Source organism: Sorex araneus, chromosome 2 (genome assembly GCF_027595985.1).
Source record: "Sorex araneus isolate mSorAra2 chromosome 2, mSorAra2.pri, whole genome shotgun sequence".
Lineage (NCBI taxonomy): Eukaryota > Metazoa > Chordata > Mammalia > Eulipotyphla > Soricidae > Sorex > Sorex araneus.
Window position 1 is genome coordinate 79,694,111 of NC_073303.1, and position 27,299 is coordinate 79,721,409.

Consider the following 27,299-nt stretch of genomic DNA (forward strand, 5'->3'; position numbering starts at 1 on the left):
TTCATGTGTCTTTTGGCTATTTGGATTTCTTCTTTGAGAAACTTTCTTTTCATCTCTTCTCCCCATTTTTTTGATGAGATTGAACATTTTTTGTAAAGTTCTACCAATGCCTTATACATCTTGAGTACTAACCCTTTATCAAATGATTGGTGGGCAAGTAATTTCCTTCAATCTGAGAATTCCAATCTTCATTTCTTTTGAGGTGTAGAAACTTCTGAATTTAATGTACCCATTTGTTTGTATTTATTTCCACTTGCTTGGTTAGTGAAGTTTCATCTTTATTGATGTCTCTAGTTTCAATGTCATAGAGAGATCTGCCTATCTATGTTTTCCTCCATGTACCTTATGGATTCAGGTCTTTTGTCCCCTTTTTTAATTGAATAACCATGAGGTACAGTTATAGACTTACAAACTTTCATGATTAAGCTTCAGTCATACAATGATCGAGCACCCACTCCTCCACCAGTGCCCATTCTCCACCACCAATGTTTCAAGTATCCCTCCCTCCACACCCACCTCTTCCCACCCCCTGCCTCTGTGCCAGGCACATTCCCTCTTACTTTCTCTGTCCTTTTGGGTGTTGTAGTTTGAAATACAGATACAATAGTCTTTGTGTTTGGTTCATAGTCTACTTTCAGCACACATCTCCCATCCCAAGCGATCCCTCCAGCCATCATTTGCTTAGTGGTCCCTTCTCTATCCCAGCTGCCTTTTCCCCCAGCATGTGAGGCAGGCTGGCTTCCAAGCTGTGGTGCGATCCTCCTGGCCCTTATCTCTACTGTCCTTAGGTATTAGTCTCATATTATATATAGGTATTAGTCTCATTTTCATTCACAAATGAATGCAGTCATTCTATGTCTGTCCCTCTCTTTCTGACTCATTTCACTTAGCATGATACGCTCCATGTCCATCCACTTATATGCAAATTTCATGATTTCATCTCTTCTAACAGCTGCATAGTATTCCATTGTGTAGATGTGCCAGGGTTTCTTTAACCAGTCGTCTATTCTCAGGCACTCGGTTTTTTTTCCAGATTCTGGCTATTGTGAACAGTGCTGCAATGAACATACAAGTGCAGATAACATTTCTACTGTACTTTTTGTTGTTGTTGCATCTCCGGGATATATTCCCAGAAGTGGTATTGCTGGGTCACTTAGGAGCTCAATTTTTAGTTTTTGGAGGAATGTCCATATTGCTTTCCAAAAAGCCTGGGCCAGTTGGCATTCCCACCAACAATGAATGAGAGTCCTTTTCTCCCCGGATCCGTGCCAGCGCTGGTTGTTACTGTTCTTATTAATGTGTGCCAGTTTCTGTGGTCTGAATTGATACTTCATTGTTGTTTTGATTTGCATCTCCCTGCTAATTAGTAATGTGGAGCATTTTTTCATGTGTCTTTTGGCCATTTGAATTTCTTTTTTGAGGAAGTTTCAATTTATTTCTTCTCACTATTTTTTGATGGGGTTAGACAATTTTTTCTTGTAAAAGTCTACCAATGTCTTGTATATCCTGGATATTATGCCCCTATCTGATGGATATTAGGTAAGTATTTTTTTCCCATTCTGAGGGCTCTTACTCTATTTTGGTCATTGTTTCTTTTGAGGTGCAGAGACTTCTTAGTTTAATGTAGTCCCATTTGTTTATATTTGTTTCCACACCCTCATAGAAACTGTATTTGCCTCATAGAAACTCTTTGGAAGTGTTTCTGTTTCTTCAATTTCTTGGAAGAGTTTGAACAGGATTGGGAGTAGGTCCTCTTTGAAGGTCTGGAAGAATTCACTAGTGAATCCATCTGGGCAGGGCTTTTGTTTTTCAGGAGACTTTTGATTACTATTTTAATTTCCTTGTTAGTGATAGGTGTGTTTAGGTATTCTGAGTCTTCTTGGTCGCTTTTGGAAATTATAGGAGTCCAGGAATTTATCCATATCTTCAAGGTTGTCTTGTTTCATGGCATAAAGCTTCTCAAAGTAATCTCTGATTATCCTTTGAATATCTGTGGTTTCTATTGTGATGTCCCCCTTTTTGTTTCTGGTTCTGTTTAATAGGGGTTTCTCTTTAATAGGGCTTGAATAGGGTTTCTCTTTTATAGGGTTTCTGTTTAATAGGGTTCTCTCTTTGTGAGTTTTTCTAGTGGGTTATAGATCTTGTTTATTTTCTTGAAGAACTGGCTCTTGGTTTCATTGATCTTTCAGATTGTTTTTTGGGTTTCCATGTCATTAATTTCTGCTCTAAGTTTTACTATTTCTTTCTTCCTGGCTGGTTTGGGCTCCTTTTGTTGGTCATTCTCCAAGATCTTAAGCTGTGAAGTTGTTATTTATGTGGGCTCTCTCTTCCTTACTGAGGAATGCATGTAGATCTATAAACTTTCCTCACTGTTTTTGCCATGTCCCATAGGTTCTGGTAACTCGTGTCTTTATTCTCGTTCATTTCCAGGAATTTTTTTATTTACTCTTTTATTTCATTTCTAAGCCATTCATTGTTTTGTAGTCAGTTGTTTTATTTTCAGGTGTTCAATTTTCATTTCTGTTTCTGTGTGTGATTCACTTCTATTTTCAGTGCATCATGGTCTGAAAAGATTGTTGACACAATTTCCATCCTCTTCATTTTATGGACATATGTTTTGTGGCCCAGCATGTGGTCTGTCTTAGAGAATGTCTCATGTGTACTTGAGAGAATGTGTATTCAGCTTTGCAGGGATGAAATGTCCTATATATATATATCTACTAAACCTATGTCTTCTATTTCTTCCCTCAGATAAAGTATGTCCTTGCTGAGCTTGCTGAGCTTGCGTCTGGTCAATCTATGGAACGGTGATAAGGCAGTGTTGAAATCTCCAACTATTATTGTGTTGCTATCAGTATCTTTCTTCAAGTCAGTCATTTTAAGTATTTTGCTGGTTTCTGATTAAGTGCATATACATATAGGAATGTGAGTTCTTCTTGATGTACTGATCATTAAGAAATGACCTTGTCTCTTGTAAGCTTCTTCAGTCTGAAGACTACATGATCTGATATTGTTATGGCCACTCCAGCTCTTTTGAGGGAGTTGTTTGCTTGTAGAATTGTTTTCCATCCTTTCATTTTGAGTCTGTGTTTGGTCTGTCTGTTCAGATGTGTTTCTTACAGGCAGCAGGATGTTGGGTTCAATTTTCAGATTCATCCTGTCACTCTCTGTCTTTTAATTGGCGTATTTAACCCACTGACATTGAGAGAGATTATTGTTATGGGATTTTGTCCTATCTTTCTGTCAAAGTTTGGTGTATTTTAGGGGCTTGTCTTGTCTTAAAGTAGCTTGTTTAATTGCTCTTGTAACCATGGTTTTGAAGCTATGAAGTTCCTAAGTTGTTTTGTTTGTCTGTGAAGCTAAGTGTTGTTCCTTCTGATATGAATGAGAGTCTAGCTGGGTAAAGTATTGTAGGAGAGGCATTTATTTCACTGAGTTTGTTCACTATATCCCACCACTCTCTTTGTGCCCTTAGTGTTTCATTGCATAGGTCTGATGTGAATCTTTTAAGGATGCTCCTTTACAAGCAATTTCTTCTTTTGATCTTGCTGTTTTCAGAATTTTATCTGTCTATGGTTTTTATTATTCTGATCAGGATGTATCTTGGAGTATTTTTATTTGATTTCTTTTAGTTGGTACCCATTAGATATCCTGGATCTAGTTGTATGTGCTCTTCAGCTCTGAGAACATCTTGGTACTGATGTCTTCTTCGTCAGGGTTTTCTTCCTGTCCCTCTGGGATTCCAGTGATTCTTATGTAATTTCTCTTGGCTTTATCTCGATTTTCTTTTGACATCTATTGGTTTATTTTGAGGCTCTTTTCCATTTTCTGCTGTAGCCTGGAACACCTCATCTTGGAGCTCACTGATTCTGTCCTCAGCAGTTGTTACACTGTTGTTGAGGCCTTCCACTGAGATTTTCTTTTCACCTACCAAGTTTTTTAGGTCTGTCATTTCTACTTGCATTTCTGTTCGCATTTGCCTCACTTCTGCTCTCATATCCTCTTCTGTTTTATCAGCAGTGTGTTCCATTGCTCCTTTGAGCTCCTTATACATCCTTAAAAGTTCCATTTTAAATTTCCTATCTGAGAGGTTATGTGGTTCATTATTACTGTTTGATTCATTTGGGCTAGCAACTTCAATCATTAAACCTGGTGAGTTTCTGCATTGTTTTACCATTGTGACCTTTGTACTTTGGAGTTTTATTCATGTTTTATTGTATGTTTTTGTCCCTATAGTGGGGCTATCTTTTCTTATTGATAAGTAAAGATATGTGAGGCCTGTGTTAACCAGCGCCTAATATGTGGGGTGTAGACTCAACAATTTCGTTGCATGGATGAGCTAGAATCAGTGCAGTTTTGAGTGGGGAACTGGGGGTTGGCTGGGGGGATAGGCGCAGCCAGGAGGATAACACACCTGTTGGAGGATTGAGTTAGGAGCTCTGGGCGCGGCGGCTGGCAGGGATTCATGTCTTACATCAAGGTTTATAATACATTTTGATTTGCTGTTGTGCATGGATCAAGAAGAGATCTAGGTTCTCTCTTTTTTTTTTTTTTTTGCTTGCATGTGGCTGAGTATTTTTCCAGAAGGCTGTCACACTGATTGCCCAGTCCCATCCCTGCAGGCTGAACCCCTGTACATTAAAATCTACTAGATTACCTCCAGCAGGCTTTTCATCAGTTCTCTTGGAAATTTTGGAAAGATCATTGAATAAAAGCATTAAAGACAAGGGATGGTGTCTAGATTTGTGCGTGAAAACATTGTGTATTTCCACCCCTACTATCTCCCCTGCCTTTGAGAACATTGATCAATCAGCAATTAGTACTCTGCTGGCTCCCTGTTTGGTGTCGGGTAAAGCCACACCCCCCCGGCTCCCCATCTTACATAATCCATCCATGAGTGATGTTAGGACATTTTTCAAAGTAGCTATTTAAAAAAAAACAGGTTCTTCTTTCAGAAGTGACATACGGACAGTGGTGGAGGGTCATGAACTCTTTGGTGGTGGTAGAGTGTAGAAACTTTGTGTATCAAGGTCATAATTTTTAATGCTATTGTAATCATAATACATAAACTACAATAAAATATTTTAGTAGGTGCTCCTTTTTTTTGAACAATTTGGTATATTATGTGGGACATCTGCAGTCATTATGTGACAGTAAGAGAAGTCAGCTTAAGTGAACAAAAAAATGCAATTAAGAAACTGGCAGAGAATTGGAGTTGGAGCCATAATCAAGCTTTGATAACCACTTGCCAGGCATTTCATTTGTAGGCAAAAAATTTCTCATTATGGCTCAGTTCAATCTGAGGTAGGTTTTCTGTTGATTTGAAATGAAACGCATTCTAATTTATGTGGTTACCACACAAGCATCTATTTTATTTCCTGACAGAAACGTTTCAGAATTTGTTAAGCTTACAAAGCCAGATAACCCTACTGCCACCCACATCCCTCAAAATAGATTAAGTTCAATATTTCCCCTGCAGGAAAGGCATGCTGAAGGCCTATACACCATCGTCACATGTGCATTCAACAGAGAAAATGGGAAAGGAAACAGAGCCATGATTTCGGTATTTTGTTGGCTCTGGTTACATGGGGAAGGTGATAAAACCAGGCTGTTGTTATTACTGTTGTTGTTGCCTTGTAACAAATAGGTTGGGTATTGGGTTTCATTGCTTGCATGCTTTTTTAATTGAAGGTCTTGGTGGCATGATACAATTGGTTGCAATGCTTCCACACACTTGGTTGTGCATCACACTCAGCTTATGAGACAGTTGTGGCTTCATACATCATGCCAGGTGGTTGCTCTACCACTGAGCTAGCTCCAAATCTCTGGTAGCTCCGCTATTCACACTTTTCTAAATAGGACAACTTCCGTGTCCTCACTAGCTGAAGAATACCTTCAACTGTATTCTTTCTTCTCTATAATATGTTTACTTTACACTCCTTCCCTGAAGTATTCACAGAAACACTCTTATTACCATTTAAGGCGATTTTTGTCAAACCAAGCTGAAACTTCAAAAATGTACTTGTTCCCTAGAAATTTTCAGACACAAAAGAGAGGATGACAACAGATAACAATAGCTACACAGTTCTCATGTTAACAACTGCTCATAGACTTAAACAAATCCAGACACAAAAGAGAGGATGACAACATATGACAAAATTCAATCCCCATGTTCTTCTGTGTTATATGTACATACATATGTGTTTATGTGTACAATGTCTAGATTTAACATTTCTTAAAAGCCTTCAAGAAATAGTCAAATATATTACTTTAAAATACAGTCAATTACTAAAAAATCAAAAGTATCAAATAAGATAAATATGTACAGTATTTAGAAAAATCTTAACAAAAGAATCCAAAAGCTATTGGAAGCCATTGTAAATTATTATTGTTAGGGTTAAAGTAAATTCATACAAATTACAATTGAAAAGTTTCCTGTACACTATTCATTTAGGGCAATTATTGTAAGCATAATTATTCTTCAGAAAAAGAGATAATTTTCTATTCACATTTTATTCAGATATGATTTTCAATATGATTTGAACTAAGTGCTTGACATCTTTGAATATTCTCCAGTTTTTTTTCCCTAATTTTTTTCCAAATGTATCAATTATAATGTATAATATATACAAGTACATAGCTATTTTTTCTGCTATTGTAAAGTTCTAATAACATTGAAATATTATTTAGGCCTATTGAATAAAAACAGAAAATATTGAATTTTGTAGCCTTTTATATACCTGTGGGAAATTACATATAACATAAGATTTTACAATCTTAACCATTTTGGATGATACAATTTAATGGCAATATGTTTACCATACTGTTATGCATCCACAACTACTATCCTGTCACTGTCATTGTCATCCTGTTGCTCATCAATTTGCTTGAGAGGGCACCAGTAACATCTTCATTGTGAGACTTGTTGTTACTGTTTTGGGCATATTGAATATGCCAGGGGTAGGTTGCCAGGCTCTGCCATGCGGGCGAGATACTCTCTGTAGCTTGTCAGGCTCTCCGAGAGGGGTGGAGGAATAGAACCCAGGTTGGCTATGTGCAAGGCAAACACCCTATCTGCTATGCTATAGCTCCAGCCCTGATTACTATCCAAAATTATAATTTTATAATGTAATTAAGTATAGCAATCATACTATACATAAAATACTCCAGTGACTTGTGTTACAAGAGAAGTTTGTATTTCTTAATTCCTTTCACCTACTTCACTGGGCACTATCCCTGATATCCACTCTAAGTTCCATTTCTTTGGTAGCTATTACTTTTTTTTCTTTTATTTGGAATTGTATGCTTTTTGTCTATTTTATTTTTAATGTTTCACAAATCAATGACTTCATACCCCTTTTTATACATTGTACCAACCGTCCTTTCTTCCTTTCTTAGAAAACCTGGTTAGTCTGAAATCATATCTCATTGTTGTTTGTTTACATTTTCCTGATTATGACTGATGATTTTTGTGCATCTTTTCTTTCTTTTTTGTTTTTGGGCCACATGCCCTAGTACCTTATGAACTATTCCCAGCTCTGTGCTTAGAGGTTGCTCGAAGTGGTGCTCAGGGACCATGCAGTGTTGGGGTTGAGCTTCAACCTTCTACATGCAAAGCTGTGCTCAGGATATTGGGAATCTTTGCATGTGTTCTTGAACATTTTACTAAATTGTAGTTGAGTGACATCATTACACTAAAGTTTATTTATATTTACAGTTTTGGCATATAGATGTACTGACCCTCCTTTACTCCCAAAGTGCCTGACTTTTGACTACTGTCTCTGTAGCACTTCTACTCTGATTTTTCTGGGAAGGAGGGTGTTGGGGATACACTTGGCAGTGCTCAGGGTCTACTCCTTTGCACCCAGGACCCACTCCTATGGAGGTTGAGGGACCATTTTCAGTGTCAGGAATCAAACTTGGGTTTGCTGCCTGCAAGATAAATGCCTTTTCCCCTTTACTCTCTCTGCAGCCATAATCTGATATTTGGTCATTTGCCTCTTTGGGAAAATGTATATTCAGAACCCCTCCTTACTTTCCAATCAGATTGTTAATTTTGTTATTAAGTTTCATGACTGATTTCTTTGTATATTTTTATATTAACCATAATTTTAGATATTAACCCTTTATTAGATATATGATTTGCAAATATTTTCACACTCTTTAGGTAGACTTCTTGTTGATGGATTCTTTGACATATGTAAGCATTTTAGTTTGGTATAGTCTTATTTATTTTTGCTTTGTTACCCTGGTCTTTGGGATAAGACCTAAAACAAAATCATTTAGACTAGTGTCAAAAGTTTACTAGTTATGTCTTCTTCCTGGAGTTTTATGATTTCAGATATTACATTCACATATTTAATCATTTTTGTTAATTTTACATATGGTGTAAGATAATTTTATGTGTGCAGAGAGTCTCTTGCCCGCACGCCTGGCTGTCTTCCCTGGGACCCCTCGGAGGGGATGGGCTCCAGCTTCCCTCCCCACCCCAAGCAGAGCTCCCGGCAGCCCAAAACCACTGGAACCTAGCTACAGCCATGCTCGAGCCCCTTCTCCACATGTTCGGACAGGCTCACGCATATGGCTATCTGATTTTCACAGTGCCATTTTATTTTAGAGGTGTTATCTTAAGCTGCAAAGGAACCCAGGTGTGTGTAATTCCATCAACGGCCGACATCCAGAGACTTAAAAGCAAGCTCCCAGAAGCGCACAGCCACTTTGCAGCTGCTCGATATCTTGTAGCCTACTTCTCCCTCTGGGAGAAACTGGCAAGCTTCTGAGAGTTTCCTGCCCACATGGGACAGCCTTGCAAGCACCCCATGGTGTATTCATGTGCTAAATCTAGTAACAAGCTAGATCTCATTCCCCTGACCCTGAAAGAGCCTCCAGTGCAACATCATTGGGAGGGCCGAGTTGAGAGAGACTTTTAAGATCTCAGGGAAAGGAGGAATGGAGAGGTCACTGAGCCCACTCGAGAAATCGGTGAGTAACAGGATTTCATGATCGTGATTCGTGATTTTATGTGTGGCTATCTGATTTTCACAGTGCCATTTTATTTTAGAGGTGTTATCTTAAGCTGCAAGGGTACCTATTAGATATCACAATTTAAAAAGAAGCCATATTATCAAACTGAGAGCTTAACCCACCCAAATATCTCAAAACCACCCTTTGCTGGCCTTCTATAACCCCATTTTGAAAGGTTTTACCACTATTGATTGTATGTAAAGGGAAATATATAGGAAAATGGGAGAAGAAAGGGGTTCACACTGAGTAATGCTAAAGGTTTACTCCTGGTTCTACACTTGCGATCATTCCTTAAGAGGTTTGGGGAACCATATAGAGTACCTTGATTGAATCCAGATTGGCTATATGTAAGGTAAATGTCCTACCCACAGGAATATCTCTCCAATCCCCCAAATATCATCTCTGACGGACTCACTGATCACATCTGCACCTGCATCAGATGGTCGGTCAACTAAATAAAAATGTTCTCTAATTCCTCCTGCTGGCTTTATTATGTTTGCCTTGAACATTTCATCAAATCCTTTCTAGATTTCCATTTTATTTCAGTGGCATTTGAAGATAGATCACTGCACTAAATCAGATGAAATTCTTTAGAGAAGACTTTATTTTTGAAGTAAGGGTTTTCATCAAAACAAAAGTATATTCTGTACCTGATTTAATATTTTCAAATTATTTCACTTCAACTCTTGTTGCATAATTCAACACTTCCATCTTCTTCCCAAAATCGTATAGACATTTATAGATGGTTGAAAAATACTGTTACTCTAAAATTTTGGGTATTGATTATCAATTCCAACCTCTTTTGAAAAACTGATTGGCAAAGTTAGTTTTATTTCTATTCTACTTTCAAAATCACCTTGTTGACTTATTCACTGAGTCTGTCTGGTTCATTTTGTACTTCATCAGTAAAGTTCAATTGCATCTTTCTGTTCCTTTTTTCTCCCTTCTGCAAACACAAAATTTGAAGCCTCCTCCATCTTGGGGTCAGAAGGCAGTTTTGGTTTCTTTATCTGAGGTCAGAGTGGAGCATTTGGGGCCATGCTGCTGGACAAGTCTTAGGTATGACTTCTAAGTAGTGAGATAGTGAGATGCAGGCCTGAAAAGATCTGGGGACACTTAATAACACTTACTAAAGAGACTTCCCCTTTTCCATTATATAGTTTTTGTCTCCTTTCATTATAATTAAGCACGTATGCTTAGGTATATTTCTGAGTTCTTGATTTGTTCTATTGATCTAAATGTTTGGTTTTATGCCAATACAATATCTTTTTATGATTATGGATTTATAATATAGCTTGAAATCAGGAAGTATTATGCCTCCAGCTTTGACTGTTCAAGGTCTTTGATGTTGCTATAGGAATTTTAGAATTGTTTGTTTTACTGATGAGAAAAAGTGCTGTTGGAATTTTGATAGCAATTGCACTGAATCTGTATATTGTTTTAAGTTTACATTTCAACAATATGCTTCCAATCATTCCTTCATTTTTGTTTTCTAAATTTTTCTCATCAATGGCATTGTTTGAGTTTATTGGTCTTCTACCTCCTTGATTAAATTTATTCCTAATACTTTAGGAATAAATTCCTTTTGATGCAACTATAAAAAGAATTATTTTCTTGATTTTTTTTGGTGAGAATTCATGTTTCTGGACAAATTAGCTACATGTAAGTATAAATAGCTTTTTGTATATTAATTATTCTTATACTTTTATCTTATAGTCTAGCCCACTGATGTGGCTAAAGCAGCTCACATGTGTTTGTTTTTAACATACTTGCTTGTATTCTCTGATATACATTCTCCATCCTTCTCGGAGAGCCTGGCAAGCTGCTGAGAGTATTCTACTCGCACGAAAGAACCTGGCAAGTTCCCTGTGGTGTATTTGATATACCAAATACAGTAACAATAACAGGTCTCATTCCCCTGACCCTGAAAGAGCCTCTAGTTATTGGGAAAGATGAGTAAGGAGAGGCTGCTAAAATCTCAGGGCTGGGATGAATGGAGACATTACTGGTGCCCGCTTGAACAAATCAATGAACAATGGGATGGCAGGATATAGTCATACTTTATTTATTAGACCTAACAAGTTTTGGGATGCCAGTATACGCGCGTTAAAAGTGAAGTCATGGCCCAGACAAGACCCAAGCGACCGCACATGAATGGCTCCTCCGTTCTGAGCGAACATGATCTTGGAGGCCCAATGACTACTTTTGGTACCCAGCGGCTTCTTGCAGAAATGCCTCCAGAATGTGAACTAAGCTACGGACCCATGCTTCCCTGGGAGGGGAAAGGTTTTTCTCTCTCGTCCTTTCCTTTCGCCCACAACGTGGCAACCGCAAGTTTGTAGACCCCACTAAACAGAGGTACGAGTGCAGTGATGCAACTTGTGGCAGAAATTTCTCTGGACTTAGTTAGTAAATACCAGAAATCCAAAACAAGGAGAGGCTGACCTCATATGCTCTTCATTCACAGCAATGGAAAACATATTATCAAATGAGGCCTTTTCGGCAGGTCTGATTGTTGGGGGAAAATTCCAAATAATCATAGTTTTCTGTTGAAATATTGAATATAATCAAAGTAAAGAGAGATAAAAGTGAAAATCACCAGCCACACAGGCGGGGGGTGGAGGTGGGATGGGAGGTATACTGGGGTTTTTGGTGGTGGAACTTGTGCACTGGTGAAGGGATGGGTGTTTGATCATTGTATGACTTAGACTTAAACCTGAAAGCTTTGTTATTTTTCTCATGGTGATTCAATTAAAAAATTAAAAATCTTTAAATAAAAGTGCAGTCATTTTAGTCCTTCATTTTGGCAGCCTAGTTTGGCCTTGAGATTTTATCAGCCTTTTTGTTTGTCCTTAACGCTGCCATATTGGGGGCTCTTTCAGGTTCAGGGGAATGAGGCCCATTGCTGTTACTGTTTTTAGCATATTGAATTCTCCACAGGTAGCTTGCCAGGCTCTGTCGTGCGAGTGGGATACTCTCGGAATTTTGGCGGGATCTCTGAGAAGGATGGAGGCTTTTAGTTCCTGATGTTCCGTTTGCCCTCAATGGAACGAACATCTCCAAATGTAGCAGTTATGTTTACCTAGGTCGAGAACTCAACAGGACTAACAACCTGGCACCTGAACTGCACAGGAGGAAGAGAGTGGCGTGCAATGCCTTCAAGAGTGTTGAACAAGTGGATAAAAGGATGAAGAACCTCCGGCTCTGGGCACATCTTTTCGACTCCACCATTCTTCCTGCACTAAAATATGCCTCAGAGACCTGGGCCCTATGAAAACAGGGCAAGAACAGTATTTGGGTACCCCAAACAGGAGTTTAAATTCCCCAAAGAGGAGTGCTTGGAGTATCACGTTTCACTCAAGTGAGAGAAGGAATCCAAAGTTCCGACCTCCGTTGACAATCGAGAATCAGGGACACTGTCTCATTTGCCAAGGTGTTGAAAATCAGATGGCCAGACACGTAATGCAATTTGGAGATGACCACTGGACTAGAGCTGTTACTGACTGGATTCCACAGGATGTCAAAAGAATGCGTGGCCGCCCACCAATGAGATGGTCAGACTTCTTTGTCAAGACCCTGAATCAGTGGTTTGAGGCTCTTTGTGTTCCTGGAGCGAGCAGACACCATTGGGCTACACTAGCATACGACAGGGATGAATAAAGATGTTACTGGCACCCACTCAAACAAATCGACAAACAATGGGATGACGAGTGATACAAGTGAACAAGTTTGGGGGGACTTTTTAGAGTTTTCTACTGATTAAATCATGTCATCCACAAATAAAATTTTGCTTCTTTTTTCTATTTGGATACCTTTTTCCCCCACCTAATTGAGTTGGTAAAAAATTCAATACTTTGTTGAATAAAAGAGTGGCAGTTGCCATTCTTGACTTGCTCACTCCAACAGTGCTCAGAGGACTATGTGGTGCCAAAGAGTAAACTACATTGGTCTTATGCAAGGCAAGTGATTTAACCCTTATGCTATCTCTCTAGCCTTACACCTTTATCATCTTCAAGTATTTTTTCTCTCCAATTTTTAAAAATCATTATCAATCATGTGTAATATTATCAAATGATATTTCCACATCTTCAAGATGATTATGTAATTTGTATCCTTCATCTTCTTCATGTAGCATAGCATGGCATGGTATGCTGATTGGTTTCCAGATTTTTGAATCATACTTGCATTTCTGATATAAATGCCTCTTAATTTAAATGTAAGATCTGTTTTGTATATTGCTGAATTCAGTTTGCTAAAAAATTGTCGAGGATTTTGGCATATCTGTGTGTCAGAGACAATGTCCTGCAATTTTCTTTGTGTATGCAATGCCCTTTTCTGTATTTGTGTTAGTTAAAGTCAAAGCTGATAAACTGAACTTGGAAGCATTTCATCTTTCATTTTTGAGGGTGAGTTCAAGAAGAATCCATGTTAAATCTGCCCTGAATTTTGGGTAGAATTTACTAATAAAGCTATCTGTTTCTAGATGTTTCTAGATTTTGTTTGGGGGTAGATTCTTATTACTAATTCAATATTTTTACTAGTAATTAGTCTAATCATATTTTCTATTTTTTCATGACTTATTTTAATGAGTGTATGATTTAAGAAATTATACATTTGTCCTATGTGTGCAATTTGTGGACACTAGTTATTCATACGGCAACATTTTAAAACAGAGAAATTATAGGAATTTATATGTATGGTTTTAAGAAGTTGTCTTGATTTCTGCACTGAAAAATCAATGCTTATATCAGTACTCCCACATTTTAAAATATTATTGAGCTATAGTTGACATATAATGCATTATGTCATATATAATGTATTATGTATTATATAACACATATAATGTATTAATGACATATTATGTAAGTTTAACATTAATATTGTGATAAATTTTTCTTATATTTGCTTGATATTTCAAGTTGTGTATATATGCTACAACATCTTTCTCCATTTATCTGTGTTGGACACATGTGTTGTTTCCATATCCTGGCTATTGTGCTAGTTGCTACAGTAACTGTAAGTGTGTGTTTCTTCTTTTGAATTATTGTCTTTGTGTTTTGGAGTTAGATGCCAAGAAGTGAGGAACCTCAGTCATATAAAAGTTACATGTTACCTTTGAAAAAATCTACAGACTGTTTTTCAACAGAGGCTGAACCAGATGTCATTTCCACAAGCTGTCACTCTACAATGCCTCTGTGGATGCTTGTTCAGTCTATTATTACCATCTCCTTTTATTTTTTTGAATTGAATCACAGTGACATACACAGTTGCAAAGTTGTTCATGATTGGGTTTCAGTCATATAATGTTTCAACACCTGTCCCTTCACCAGAGGACATTTCCTACAACCAATGTCCCCTGTTTCCCTCCCACCCCCACCCCAGCCCTGCCTCTCTCTTTCCCCCTTCTCTTTCTTTCTTTCTCCTCTTAGATGACTTGAAACCAACCTAAATATTTAAGAAAGTTTTACTACTTCCTTACTCATGAACCCCTCCAAAGAATTCCAAAATATGAAGTACATATGTTATCTAGTTTTGTTTAATCTGATATGTAAGAAAGAAAGGAAATATAAAATATGATTAAATTATTGTAACTAAGCTAACACAATGATAGCTGACAAAAATATTCTATGAAGTAGAAATTCTGATAGCAATAAAAGGTCTTTATTCTTCCTTTGAATATGAATGATAGCTGAGTTGACAATGAAAAGGTTAAATAAAAAAAAGAATTACAAAAAGTTGAGGATATCAACAAATAAGCAAAATGTTCATTTTATCCATATCCCTCTTAAAGGCAAAGAAAGGGACCTGGGAGAAAATAATGTTACAGAAATTACAACAAAAAATAGACATCGAAGATGATTCTTGAAACCATTCTTTAAAATGCCAAAACCATTTCTATAAGTGCATTTCAAAATCTTATTGGAGGATTAAAACATCCACATTTATGGGGTTGGAAACATCCTTATATAACTTCCTTCAGATCAGAAAAATAGTTTACTCTAACTCAGACCATGGTCAAAAGTTAACTTAAAATGTATTAAAGACTTATGGTCCTTGGGGGGAGGAAGAGGAGGTGATGGGAAGGAAACTGGGGACACTTGTGCTGGGAAATGTACACTGATGGAGGGATGGGTGTTGAAACACAGTATGACTAAAACCTCATTATGAACAGCATTGTAAAGATCTATCTCACAGTGATTCAATAATCAAATCTTAAAACAAAAAAGACTTCTGGGCCAGAGTGATAATACAGCAGGTAGGGTGTTTGCCTTGCATATGCAAGACCCAAGTTCAATCCCTGTCATCCCATATTGCCCTTTGAGACTTCTAGGAGTAATTCCTGAGCACAGAACCAGAACTACCCCCTGAATATAGCTAGGTGTGACCCCAAAACTGACAACAAAAAAGCATTAAAACCATAAAAGTTATACCTCAATCCATGAAATACATCAAATGAAACAGGCAAAACACTCCTACCTTGATACTCCTTGTTAGCCGTATCACTCCTTGATAGTAGTTTCAGTGACATCTTTGGTGGTTCAACTCCATTGACAAAAGAAACAAAATAAATTATAGATAAATGGAATTAAATCAAATAAAAAACCTGCTGTGCTCCAAAAGAAACTATTGTTTAAAACAATATAATATTATACTGAGTGGCAGAATTATTATTCATATATATGATAAAGAGATAATATCCAAAATATAATAAAAATTTACAAAGCTAAACAATAGTAAAAAAAATTTCATGGGGTGAAACTAAAGTGATAGTACAACTGGTAGGGTATGTCCCTTGTAAACAGTGGCCTGAGTTTGACTTTTAGTACTGCATACAGTTCCCCAAACTTCAACAAGAGTAAGCCCTGAGCACTGCCTTGTGAGGCCCTTGAACCAAAACCGAACATACAAAAAATGTGGCAAAGATGAACAAACACATCTCTAAGCAAGGCATGCAGATGGCCAACAAGTGTGGGGAATATAAAAGGGGCAACATTATTGGTTATCATGGAAATGTAGTCAACATAAATGTGAGAAAAAAAATCTCACATTGATGTGTATCACTTGTATCACTTGTCTTCCCATTGATCTTCGATTTGCTCGATTGGGCACCAGTAATGTCTCCCTTTTTCCCTGTCACTTGCTAGTGTAGCCCTATGATATCTGCTTGCTCCAGGAAAAGGAAGAGACTCAGGGTTTTGACGAAGAAGTCTGACCATCTCATTGGGGGTTGGTCACATGTCTTTTGACATCCCGGGGAATCCAATCGGTAAGAGCTCTAGTCCAGCGGTCATCTCTGAATCACATTACATGTCTGGCCCATCTGATTTTTGATGTCTTGGCAAACGAGACAGCGTCCCTGATTCTTGATCATCGACAGAGGTCGGGACTCTGGATTCCTTCTCTCCCTTGAGTGAGACGTGATACTCCTAGCATAGCTCTTTCGATTCTTCTTTGGGATAGCCGAATAGCGTTCTCATCCTGTTTGTGTGGGGCCCAGGTCTCTGAGGTGTAAATTAGTGCAGGAAGAATGGTGGAATCAAAAAGATGTGCCCAGAGTTGGAGGTTCTTCATCCTCTTAACCACTTCTTCAACGCTCTTGAATGCATTCCACGCTGCTCTCTTCCTCCTGAGCAGTTCTGGGGCCAAGTTGTTCGTCATGTTGAGTTCTCAACCCAGGTACACATAGCTGCTGCATTCGGAGATGTTCATTCCATTGAGAGCAAATGGAGTGTCAGGGACTAGTTCGTTTTTCATGAGCATTGTCTTGTTGCGGTTCAGCTGCAGTCTGACCTTTCCACACTCTAGGTTGAAGTCGGCCAGCATTTGTGCCACTTGGCTAATGTTTGGCGTTATGAGAACGATGTCATCAGATGTTCACATTGATGTAAACAGCCTCTATATAAAGACCAGAGTGCAAGAGAGACAGTCCAGAGATTAAGGTGACTGCCTTGCATGCCACATAACCTGGTTCAATTTCCAGCACCTGAATTGGTCTCCTTCGAATCACCAGGAGTGATTCCTGAAGCCAGAGCTAGGAGTAAGCTCTGACCACTGCCAGAGTGACCCATTCCTTGCCCTTTCAAATAAATAAAAATAGAAGGCAATTTCTAAAAGTTTAAAATAAAAAAAAATAGAAACAGCTAGTACTTGTAGGGATGTAGGGGGGAAAAAAACCTCATTCACCTCATTCACTGTCAGTGGAAATGTGAAACAGCTGAGCCTGTGAAGGACACAGTATGAAGGAAATCTCTGTAAAATATAGAACTACCATATAATCAGCAATTCCACTTCTAGGTATCTATCTTAAAAATTTAGAATTACTAATCCAAATCCACAGCTAGGCTGTAGAATACTACTCAGAACTGAAGGGAGTCATGTTAATTGAAATAAGTCAGAAGAAGAAAGACAAATACCTGATTATCTCTCTCATACCTGCTATACAAAGAAAGTGAGGGAATAAAATATATCCAATGAAAATAAACCCATTGGTTGACTACAGAATTGAGGTTACCACTGTGTGTGGGGATGATTGGATTGTCTGGCTGGCCGGTGTTGGTAAGGAAATGTAGGCACTTTCATGGCACCAGTGTGGCGGTAACACTGTGCCTCTACAAGATATAAAGTTTTGCACTATTATAAATACATTACTTTGATTTAAAAATACATTTTTAAAAACACCTACCTAAAAGAAAATACATAAATTATTTCAGTGTGAGGCTTACATTTTATTCTTTTTCTTCCTTCTGACCCATGCCAATGGGAAAGGAAGTTCTTAGGCCTTATAATTAAAAACCAATTGCAAAAATGTTAACAACGGTTTAGCTCACAAAAAATACAATTTTCGTTCAGTTTATGAAAGATTTATTCAAATTCCATTATGTGCAAGATACTACAGATGTTAACATGTCAACCTCTAGGAAAAATTCTTTTATAAAGTGAAGCACATCAGTAAGTCTTTGGAAGACTTTTTTCCCCTTCTCTTAAAATAGCTGCATTGCAAAAAATTTAAGTCATCACTTCTTTTTAACTTTAATCCAAGAGAGGTCTAAATTTTCATGTCCTAAGCAAACTGTGACAGGGAGCTTCCCCATGTTATGAGTACTTTATATTGCATCTATAAACCATGACCAAGAAGGGAGAGTCCATTTAGTTCTCTAGAGTATTATCTGTCAAGTTGCCTCTTATTTATTGTTTTTTAATGAAATTTTTTCATGTGCATCAAAACAGTCTTCAAGAAAGGAAATAGCTCTGAAACCCAAGTACTTTACAATGTAGAATATATATTTTTATATTAACTTTTCTAGATGGAATGGCATAATGGATATCTTTGTGTCTGGGTATGAGATTTTTTTTTGAGTAAGTTAGCATCTTTATATTAACTCTTCCGTGAAAATACAGTATTTCAGAGTTCAGCAAATATTTTAAACTGTCCTATTTTTCTTGTAAACAAGACATAACTCTTAAGCTACTGAACATCATAAATCTTCCCTTCTGGAAGCACACACCGTTTTTCAAATGGTCATCAAAATTAAAGGATACCTTAGATAGAAAAACATTCAGGGAAGAAAGAATGAATGAGTGCATGCATTTTCCCACCAATGAAGACTTTGTTTTAATAGTAAATTTAGTGGTGCCATGGATTTACCTTTTCTTTGTCCTTTAAAAGAGTCAAAACTAAATTAAGTTACTGATAATATGTCAAGTGGTTTTGATTATAGGTAACATCACTCAAACTGGCCTACAAAAAAAATTCTATATATTATGCAACAGAAAGTCTAGAGGTAACATAACCTTAAAGGTTGGTTGATTTAATAAGATCATTGAAGACACAGTTTCTATGAGCTTTACAACTCATTTTATAGAATACAACTCAGTCTCTTCACATTTGCACGCTGCTTTTCGGCAGGAGTGAACAACCCCCCTATTGTGTTTAATAACGCTTCCCTGGAGGGCTAGAGTGATAGTACAGCGGGTAGGGTGCTTGCCTTGCACATGTCTGACCTGAGTTCAACTTCCTGGCACTCCATATGGTCTTGTGAGCTTGCCAAGAGTGATCACTGAGCACAGATCCAGGAGTAGTCCCAGAACACAACTTGGTATGGCTCAAAAAAAAAAATAATCCTTCTTTGAAATTGGAAAGCTAGATCAAGGGTCAAGGGAAAATATCATCATGTGCAAGTACCTGAGTTCAATCCCCAACACCACTTGGTCTCCCCAAGCACCACTGACTTTAAGTAACACCCATAGCTGGGATCTAGCGTTGGACCATCGGGCCTGGTTGGCTAGGTATCACTGGGAGCACAGGTTGAGAGGACTACTCATAAAATGCTATTTTTATTATATCTGATTGGACCAATTTAAAGCACATGTTCATCCCAAGGCCAATAAAGATTACAAAGGGATATCCACATTTGAACTCATTCATAATGTGGATATTAGGGTGAATGCTAGAGCACATCAGTACTGTTGGGTTTAAGAAGGAAAAGATATATGAGAGTAGTCAAAAGCATCTACTTCAAACATCTAATCTGTAATCTCCTGAAGAAAAACGTTAGAAAATCTTATCTAGGTAAACTCTGTCCTTAAAATATTAAAAAAATGAGCTCGTGTAACTTAGGACACAATCTGTATAGGGCTCTCCAGAATATTTCTACAGGGCTTTCCAGAAATGTTCTTCCTTTTTTATTTTATATCAAGTGTCCTGTATTGCAAAATGTGATATAGAATATAAGACTACGTAACATTTTTTTCAGATGCCAAAGAGAAGAGAGGTGATGTTAAGTTTAAATTAAAAAACTGATCAATAATTAAATTCAGGTAAATATAAAATACTTTTATAGCACAAAGTACCAGTAATAGCAACAAATAACAAAAGAGTTTAAACAGATAAATAATAAAGTAGTGATACTGTTTCTGCTGTTCATAAAAGCACTTGGAGAGGCATCTGCTCTCAGATATTTAGTTTAATGATGAAAAGGGTATGTTTCAGAAGAGATCATAATAGCAACTTCTATGCATTGACAATTCATAATTTTAGGCATTTTCCAGACAAAGTCTTACTGGAGCCATGGCTATAAGCCCACTACAGGCAAGGAGTACTATACATCCCAAGCACATTATCACCACGCCTAGCATCATATGTACCCTTAATACATGTGACTATGAGAGATAATACAGAGGTTAAGATGCTTACACTACATGTTGCAACTCCAGTCTGATCCTTGGTACCACATGGTGTCCTAGCACCATGTGTAAGAAACCCTGAGCAACAGCAGGTGTAGTCCAAAATTTCAACACCCCCCAATAATAATAATAATAACAAGTAATACTGAATAAAATAACTACAAATCTACATAGTGGTATAGTGGTATATTTCACTCCATATGGCATATATGTGTATATATAATTTAAGAGCAGAGATTCTCTGGCCCACATGCCTGGCTGTCTTCTTCAGGGCCCCTCGGAGGGGATGGGCTCCAGCTTCCCTCCCCACCCTGAGCAGAGCTCCCTCAGCTGAAGACCTCCAGAGTCTTAGCCACAGCCATGCTCAAGGCCCCTTTCCACATGTTCGGATGAGCCTCACGTATGAAGGTACTGGCAGAGGAACCCAGGTGTGTGGGACCCGGGGCTGAGACCTCCAAGCCTGCTCGGACCGGGACTTGGCCTCTTCCATCCAGATTTCTCATTTTTCAGTAGCTAGGCAGTCACACCCAGGGACTGCCCCCCGTGCCGTGTATCAATGGCCAACATCCAGAGACTTAAAAGCAAGCTCCCAGAATCTTATAGCCTACTTCTCCCTCTGGGAGAACCAGCAGACTACCAAGAGTTTCCTGCCCACATGGGAGAGCTTCGCAAACTCTCCCAAATAGTTGGGTATTCTCCCAAAATACCCCGTGGTGTATTCATATGCCAAAACTGGTAACAATGCTGGGTCTCATACCCCTGACCCTGAAAGAGCCTCCAATGCAGCATCGTTGGGAAGGACGAGTAAAGAGAGGCCTCTAAAATCTCAGGGCTAGGAAGAATGGAGACGTTACTGAGACCGCTCGAGAAATTCGATGATGAACAGGGTGATGATGATGATGATGATGATGATGATGATGATGATGATGATGATGATATAATTTAAGGATTAAATACCTAAACTTACTTACTCTAAACATTTAAGCAATATGATTAAGTGGTAGATCCCCAATTGGAATCTAACCTTGCCTTTTCTTTCCAAGGAGAGAAATTATGAGGAAAGATTCAGTGACTAAAAGATCACTGTATCACTGTCATCCTGTTGTTCATCGATTTGCTCAATCGAGCACCAGTAACGTCTCCATCTGTCATAGCCCTGAGATTTTAAGCAGCCTCTCTTTATTTGTCCTTCTCAACAGTGCCACACTGGAGGCTCTTTCAGGGTCAGGGGAATGAAACCCATCATTGTTACTGTTTTTGGCATATCGAATACACCACGGTAAGCTTGCCAGGCTCTGCTGTGTGGGCAGGATACTCTCAGTAGCTTGCCAGGTTCTCCGAGAGGGAGAACTAGGCTATAAGAGGTCGCACAGCCGTGAATGCTGCCTCATGCTTCCGGGAGCTTTGTTTTATATTCATAAATTCTGTAATTTACATAAAATTTGATAGGAAGGAGGGAAATCATGTATTATAATGATTATATACTTATGTTTCCTTTTCTTTGGGCCTGAGAGCTTCAATGCTAGGGCTGAAGATCTGATGAAGTACCACGACCACTGAGGTCTGCTGCTATACTAAGCATTGCTAGAGGGAATTAGTAGTGGCAGGGCCCAGCCCTGGGTCCCTGTGCACGCAGAGCAGGGCCCCTGATTCCTAGCCTACACCCCAGTCCGAGACTATTTGCATTTGAAATATATTAAGTAAACAATATGGGAGTTAGACAAATAAACATAATAGATTTAACTGTGTTTTACAAAAAAGCCAGAATACAGTCACTTTCTCACATATAATTTTAATAAAAATAAAACTATTAGAAGAATAGACAACAACCAATCTCTACCACACATAAAGAATTATACCAAAAAAAAATATACCTTTTTTTTTATAAAAAGTGAATGTCATTAATTACCAAGTGATTTCTTTGTTTATTGGCTACTAAAGTGTTCAAGGCCTTCATAGCAAACACTTAACATAGAATAATTTAGTAGAAAATCATTACTTTGGTCTGGAATGATAGTACAGCAGGGAGGGTATTTGCCTTGAATACAGCTGACCCAGGTTTGATTCCCAACATCCCATATGGTCCCCCGAGCACTACCAGGAGTAATTCCTGAGTGCAGAACCAGGAGTAACCCCTGACCATTGCTGGGTGTGATGACCCAAAAAGAAAAAAAAATTGTCACTTCACATTTTATAAGAAGAAATTCTACTTTTACTACACATTAATAAATTTTCAGCCTTAAAACATGGTCAGACAAAATAATCTACCACACAAAATTATCAAGAGGATAACAAGCCATAATGCTGGGTAACGTGGCCCCACATCATAGTTTCACCACTGGTGAGTGTTCAGAACCCTTTCTTCATCGCCTTTTATACCCTTTCTACCAGACCGGGCCTTTAATGACATATACCTTCAAGTCTTCAACTAAGGACATTGCATATTGTATTTCATTTCCTTTATTCTAAAATCAAAATATTGATATGAAAAGTGCCTTAAGTTGAATTTTCATTCAAATGCAAATAATTAGGAACTTAAAGATAAGAATAAAAATTAAAGCATTTGAAGTGCTTTTACTATTCATACGTAGGTATGAAAAAGGCATATCAGATAAGAGTAGACAATTTAGTTAGGAAGCCACAAAATGTAATGTAAATAAATAAGTAATGTAAATAAATAAGTAAGTAATGTAAATAAATAAAAATTTAAATAAAATCAATGTAAAAGCCAAAATGTGACAAGAACTAAACATCCATGCAACTCATTCAATATGTCAGGTGACATGAGCACAAGTACTCAATCTTCATAATAACCACAAATTAAATACCAGCACTTGGTTACTCTGTAGACAGGGGGACTGAGGTGCAGAGAAGTTCAAAACCTGTGTAGTGTCATTCCTCTGGTGCCGGCAACTTGTCTCTAAAGCCTGTACATTTGCTATCTGCCAGTGATTTTAATGTACAACTGGACTTTGTAAAGAAAAAATTGGAAATTTCAAATGCCATTCTTTTCAATGGATTAGGTGAGAACAAATCTCAAATGGAAGAAAAAGATGATGCATGTGGTTCTGGGGGTCAGATTATGAAAGGGCTTCAAAGTCAAGGCTGAGTGTCCAATACCTTTAATGGGCCTAATAGGATGCAAGTCTCAAAACAAAGCAAGGTATCTCAAAGTGTGGAGAAAAATTACTCTCTAAACAGTCAGAGACACAGAGGTGGATTTTAAGTACCAATTTCAGGGGTAGGAGTTGCCTGTGAAAAATAAATATCCTACTTTCTACCATGTGTGCCTATAGGCTGCTAATTTATATTCTGCATAAAAATTGCAATCAAGACAAAAAAACTGACCTTGGATTGTTCAAGACAAGCTGAAAATCACTTTATGGAAGTAATTTCAAAACCCAGGGAGGTGGCCAGTAAGGAAATACAACTGGTGGTACTCAGGGAACCATATGTGGTATCAGGGATCAAACCCAGGTCAGCCTCACACAGGGCAAGCATCTTAGCTAATCTTACCCACTGTACTACCACTCCAGCTCACCAGCCAGATAATTTTTAACAAAACACAGAGCATAAGCATAAAACTTAAAAAAGAGAACAGTGGAGGAAAAAATACTTTTAAGCTCTTATCTTGATCAAGAGGGAGAATATAGAAATAATAACTTTACATAGGAAAGAGCTTAGTATGTTTATAGAATTTATAAAGAAAAAACCATTGAAAATAAAATTAAATACATAGTTTACGAACTGATAGATAAAAGTTCACTGTATCACTGTATCGCTGTCATCCTGTTGTTCATCAATTTGCTCAAGTGGGTGCCAGTAACATCTCCATTCCTCCAAGCCCTGAGATTTTAACAGCCTCTCTTTACTCGTCTTTCCCAATGGTGCCACATTACAGGCACTTTCAGGGTCAGGGTAATGAGACCCATCATTGTTACTGTTTTGGCATATTGAATACACCACTGGGAGCTTGCCAGGCTCTGCCATGCAGACAGGATACTCTCAGTAGCATGCCGGGTACTCCTAGAAGGAGAACTAGACAATAAGAGGTATCTGGATCTTGGCCATTTGGGGGGGGGCAGTTTCTAGGGGTGACTGCCTAGCTACTGGAAAAAGGGGGATCTGGGTGGAGGAGGCCCCGTCCCAATCCAAGCAGGCTTGGAGATCTCAGCCCCGGTTCCTGCACACCTGGGTTTCTCTGCCAATTCCTTAATGAGCGATGCTCATTCGAACATGTGAACAGTGGCCTTGAGCATGGCTGTGACTGGGTTCCGGAGGTCTTAAAGTTAGCAAAAAAATTTGAGTAAAAGGAACACTGGAAGTGGGAACTTCATCATAAAGTCTAAGGCCTGAACAATCAGGATCCCAAAGCTGGGTCAGATATTACTAAAAGTAACTCTTAGGCCCCCTGAGTACTACTTTGGGAGGCCACTCAAAAGAATAAATCCCATTGGATTTTTTAAAATGTAATATAGTATTGTGATATTTCCTAGAGACACTTCTGAAAGAAAAAGGTGGGGGGGCGAGTAAGAAGGCCAGAGACATAATGAGCTATTTCCAGAGTTAAGATGCATAAGATTGTTTCCTAGACAATGCAAAGAGTAACCTTCAAATATCCCCAATTTTATCCCAATAACCCTCCTCCCCCACATACACACACGCACATATTTATGCATAAAAGCAAGAGAGGTAAAACTGTGCCAGTCAAGTTCAAAAATAGCAGGCGTGTCAACCATATTGGGGAAAGAAATAGCATTCATGGTAAGGAGCATTAATGAGCCAAAGAACAATTTTTCTAATGACATTTTGTTTGAATAAAATTTTTATTCCATCCAGAAGATGCAAAACCATGAGTTTATATATAGCTGCATGCTGTCAAATACATGAATCAGGTTTTCAAATTCAAAAATAAATGGACAGATTCAATTGTCAATTAAAGTATGTTAAATAAAAATTTAATTGTCAAATTAGTAGATTAAAAATAAGGTTGAAGATGGTTTAAATAACAAAATTAAACATGCCTAATAAGTTTGTGTAAAAATTTTTAACATTTTTAAACATAATTCTTTTGCAAAAAGGAACTTAAAATTTCCAACTATTAAACATGTCACTGTCACTATCATCCCATTGCTAATCAATTTGCTCGAGTGGGCACCAGTAACGTCTCCATGTGAGACTTGTTACTGTTTTTGGCATATCACATACACCACGGGGAGCTTGCCAGGCTCTGCTGAGCATGCGAGACATTCTCGGTAGCTTGCCGGGTTCTCCGAGAGAGGCAGAGAAATCAAACCCCAGGTCGGCCACATGCAAGGCAAATGCCTTACCCACTGTGCTCCAGTGCATTAAACATAAGCATCGGCAATATTGCTAGTAAAATGAGTATGAGTACTCAGGGGCCTGAGTATGGCCAAATGTGGCCCCAAACAAAACAAAACAAAATAATTTATTGGGGGATGTAGAGATATTTCAATGGATAGGCACTTGCTTTGTACCCTGCTGACTGGTGTTCTATCTCCTGCATCTTATAGGGTTCCCCATGACTCACCAAGAGCAAACCCTGAGCACAGCCAATTATACACCCCCTAGCTCCCCACGAAAAAACAAAAAAAAAGTGCAGAATGCTGGAGGGAAGTGGATACTTTGATAGGCAGTGTGGTGATGGGACATCATATACATGGAACCCTATAATTCACAGTATTATAAATCACAGTGCTTTAAACAAAAGAAAAATAAGTGCAGAATTAATAAAATATAGAAATTATATACGCAATCATAATTGTATAGAATGAATATCACGGTATCACTGTCATCCATTGTTCATTGATTTACTCGAGCAGACGCCAGTAACGTCTCCATTTGTCCCAGCCCTGAGATTTTAGCATCTTTCCCAATCTCCTTACTCATCTTTCCCAATGATTGGAGGCTCCTTCAGGGTCAGGGGAATATGACCTGTTAATGTTACTGTTTTTGGCATATCGAATACACGTACATGGGGAGCTTGCCAGGCTCTTCGGTGAAGGCAGGATACTCTCGGTAGCTTGCCAGGCTCTCCAAGAGGCATATATATATTTCCCTCTATGATTTTATGGAAAATGGGAAGGGAGTGTCTTATGATGTGTTGCGTGGCCACTTTGCAGCCATGCAGTCTAGGAATATGATCAATATATGTATATAGAATGTATATATATATATATATATAGTTGATCAATAAATACAAGATGGGTTTTGAAAAAAATCAATAAAATTGGGTCTGGATATGTTGCTCAGTGATAGAATTTCTGCTTTGGGTGTATAGTTAGGTCCATGAATTTGATTTTCACCACCACCCCACATGACCAAGTATAGTCTCCAGCATTGCTGGTATGACCCCTGGGATGCAGCAAGCAAGTGTGTGCCACCCTTGGGGCAGGCACTACCACCACAAAAAAGGAAAGAGGAGCACAAGTAAATTAATCAATAAATCTAGTTAAAACTCAGTAAAAAATTTTTTTAGAAAGTCTGATACAGAAACTTTAATAAAAACTTAACATTGTGGAGCCAGAGAGAGAGAAAAGATGGTAAGGTGCTTGCCTTGTATATGGTTAACCTATGTTCAACTGCCCAGAATCACATAACGTTCCCAGAGTACTCCCAGGGCTGACTATTGGACATAAAGCCAGGAATAGCCGTGGATCACTTTCCATTGTGGCCTCTAAACAAATATACAACACTGAGCTATAGGAGTTGGTACACATTCTGGGTTCAAACCTGAATATTTCCAGTTGTGGCCCTGAAAGTCCCACAGATCTGCTTGGGTGGCCCTGAGCAGGATCACACTTTAGACTCTATCAGTTAATTGCTAGTCTGAGTGACTAGGAACACTGGGAGTAGCTATTAGGCCCCTTATGCACAGCTTGGGAGGCTCCAAAACAAAACAAAACAGGACTAGAGAGATAGTACAGGAGTTAGGGCAGGTTGCCTTGCTTGTAGCTGGTTCCCAGCATCCCATGGTCCTCTGAGCACTGCTAGAGGTGGCCCTGGAAACCCTGTGCATGATAACTGAAGCCCTAGTAATCCCCAGCACTGCAGGGCCTAAGCACAGATTT

At 38.4% G+C, this 27,299-nt stretch overlaps 1 protein-coding gene and 1 pseudogene across 1 annotated transcript in view; one reads left to right on the forward strand and one right to left on the reverse strand.

Moving 5' to 3' along the window:
* The window catches only part of CPA6 (carboxypeptidase A6), a 252,777-nt gene that overhangs the window by 63,179 nt on the left and 162,299 nt on the right, over positions 1 to 27,299 (forward strand).
* Positions 5,916 to 10,064, reverse strand: LOC129402159 (protein SET-like; annotated as a pseudogene).